The 3435-nt window shown below is 34.4% G+C and overlaps 1 non-coding gene across 1 annotated transcript; it reads left to right on the forward strand.

Moving 5' to 3' along the window:
* The first annotated feature begins 3005 nt into the window (after positions 1-3005).
* LOC122228936 lies at positions 3006-3112 on the forward strand. Its single transcript, XR_006206822.1, has one exon. It is a non-coding gene; the product is annotated as a U6 spliceosomal RNA (small nuclear RNA).
* Positions 3113-3435: the final 323 nt, after the last annotated feature.

Genomic DNA, 3435 nt, shown 5'->3' on the forward strand with positions numbered 1-3435 from the left:
TTTATTATTTTTATTTTACTAATTGAAAAATATATACAAATAAGTAAAGCATTAAAGGGCCTATTTTCGAAAAGTCACATGATTCTACTTCAGTATTAAATGAGATGTGTTGTTACTGTTTGAATATTTAAATAATAGAGTATAGCAAAGCTTTTTGTTGGTGTACCTGAAGAGAGAGAATGCCTAGTATTTTATAATTTTAATGTAATTTTTTGAACACTAGAATTTCCATAACCAGAAAAATTAAACTATTTTAAAACTGAAAGATTCTTGTAACCTATACGTAAGTGTATAATATATAGAAATATGTAGCTATATATGCATATATGTATATTTATGTGTATGACATATGTAATTTTATCTATTTTCCAATGATGACTTTTTTAATGACTTAAGACAGAATGTTATTTCACTAAATTGAGTATGTTTTTAACTGAGTAGAGTCATCCAATCAGCTAAGCATTTTCCTTCCATACAGATTCGTAGGAAAAACAACAGCCCGTTGCTTTTTTCCCAGGCTGAGGTGAATTGGCTGAAGTGGTCAATTCTGAGGGAAGGTAGTTCCTAAAGTCAGATCCCACCTTAATGTTATGTCTACCCTTGTCCCTAATCTTTTAATAATTTTAGCACATGCTTCTCACTTACTAAACCTACTATTTCACCAAATCACCCAGCTGTAATTTGGGGGCCAAGTGCCTTATGAGCTATTGGCAAAGTCTCAATGAGCTGAGCACACACAGTATGTAAATATGTTGGAAAAGATAATGGATGCATTGATGGATGCCTCCCCAGCAAGGAAAATCAGAGGCTGTCCTTCAGCCCAACAAAAGAAAAGAATGGAAAATGGGACAGACCACTCTGAACTGGGAAGCTGAGGTGGTCTAGCTGAAGCGAGGAGTGGTGGGTAACAATCCTGCAGGTAGTTAATGGCTGTCTGCTGTATAGAATCCTAGTATATAAATCTAAGCAGCTTTCCAACTGGAGAGGCTTGGGAAGGCAAAGAAGTAGTCACCCTACTTTTATTGCAACCTGGGTAAAATGAATGCTTTATTTTGAGGGTAGATCAAAACCATTCTCTAACTACCAACATCTGCCTCAATAAAATGATTATATATGCAAGTACCATACTCTGTTTGTTTGTCACGTTGTGGAATGTGTGTGTTGGGTTTTATGAAATTAGGTGAACTTTAAGACTTAATAAACTAAATACCTTGGCACATGCAGATTTCAGAGCTAATTTATTTGTAACAAATCACACAGTCAATGCCTCAATCAAGAATAAGAGGGAAATGTCCAAAAACTTGTCACTTAAAGCATGTGCAAGGTATAGTAAGCTTTAAGGGGGTTGGACATTTCAGTTGATAAGAAAGGAAGGATGATACAAGCCAAATCAACTTAAGGCAAAAAGCTCAAGTACCAATTAAGATAGGGTCTAATAGAAACTATTTGTCAACTATTAAGTGACTCTATAGACATGGAAAGTCTATTTGCTACAGAGGTTTGTTCATGGTTTTAACTACATTTAAGTAAGAGTTTTAAATACCTTTAGATTTCAGCTCAACAGAACTGTTAGAGGTTAGGAGAAAAAAATTACTATCATTAAATTTCAAAGATTGTCTAGGCCTTTGTTTTTTTATTTCTTCAGTTTTGGCTTTCTTTCTGCTTTAAGATTCTGTTCTTTAATCTATAGTAATCATTTTATGTGGGAAATTCTAAATGCCGTCTTTCTTAATTATTTACCCCAATGAATGGAAGCAATGACATCAATAACTGGACACCAAGAAACTAGATTTTAAAAAAATCTGAAAATATTTTATTTTGATATATATTGTGATGAACTTAGAAAATTTGCCTGATTTTTATACACATATACTGCATATATACAACAAAAATTTTTGATTGAATACTGTATTTTCTCTCTCTCCCTCTCTCTCTCTCTACATATATATATACATATATATATACATATATATATGATTATATATAACTAGCTGACCATGAAAATTGTAAACCCCCCCCACACACACACAAAACAAAAACATGTTGATCCTGACCGTTAAGCCCTTGACTCGAACCAGCTATCCCAGCTTTTTTTTTTTTTTTTTAATTTTTTTTTTAACGTTTATTTATTTTTGAGACAGAGAGAGACAGAGCATGAACGGGGGAGGGGCAGAGAGAGAGGGAGACACAGAATCGGAAGCAGGCTCCAGGCTCTGAGCCATCAGCCCAGAGCCTGACGCAGGGCTCGAACTCACGGACCGCGAGATCGTGACCTGAGCCGAAGTCGGACGCTCAACCGACTGAGCCACCCAGGCGCCCCAAGCTATCCCAGCTTTTAATACATCTCCTTGCCTTGCTACACACATGGTCTTAATGAAAGCATTTACTTGAGTCTCAGTTTCCTCATTCACAGAAATGGAGTGAAAAATGTCTATCTTGTTGATCTTGCTATGGGGAGCAAATGAAATAAGGTATGTTACTCTATTTTAATAAATAGATTAATTAAAACCCAATGGGCTACAGAGAAATGAGCTTGACCCGTATCTTTAAAAAAAATCCTAAAACGGAATAGAAAGAAAGTAGAGTTTACTTGGAGGAAATAAGATGTATCTAATCTCCTTTTTCCTTGTTTCACGGAATTCTTTTGTTTCTTGGTCAGGCAAATGTAAAAAATAATACTATATACAAGCTTAAAGACATTTGAGAGAAACTCTTTGACCTCTTGTGAACAAGTTTTATAAATACAGAGTGAATTCAAGAAAAAAGAAATATAATTCAAATTTGCAGAACATCTTTATCTGTGGGAGTCACAGTGCTTGGTGTTATCCTACATCATCTTATTTAGTTCTCCCTACCTTGAGACCAGCCTCTGAGGAGGCACCTAGCACCTAGCACATTTCCTAGCACCTAGCACATTTAGGTCTTTATTCATATATATTTAAATATTTCATTTTAAGCTGATGAAAAATGTTCTTATTTATAGCACTTAAGAAATCTAATGATCAGTGCTCACTTTGGTGGCACGTATACTAAAATTGGAACAATACAGAGAAGACTAGCATGGCCCCTGTGCAAGGATGGCACTCAAATTTGTGAAGTGTTCCATATTGAAAGAAAGAAAGAAAGAAAGAAAGAAAGAAAGAAAGAAAGAGGAGAAAGAAAAGAAAGAAAGAGAAAGAAAAGAAAGAAAGAATCCATCTTTGTCAGTCTCAAAATTAATTAGAATTCTGTATGTGTGTGTGTATGTGAGATAAGTTAAAAATAGAATTTTTTAAATGTTACACCTTGTTTTTATGCTGAAATTAATTTTAGATAGAATAAGTAATGAAATACTAAGAAACATATGGCATTCTCATTAGAAACCATGATTGAAAGGTCTTTGGTCATTGATGTTAGTTATAACTTAAGAGTTGGTGATGGTCACATAATCATTAG

This window comes from Panthera leo, chromosome C1 (assembly GCF_018350215.1).
Source record: "Panthera leo isolate Ple1 chromosome C1, P.leo_Ple1_pat1.1, whole genome shotgun sequence".
NCBI classification, from domain to species: domain Eukaryota; kingdom Metazoa; phylum Chordata; class Mammalia; order Carnivora; family Felidae; genus Panthera; species Panthera leo.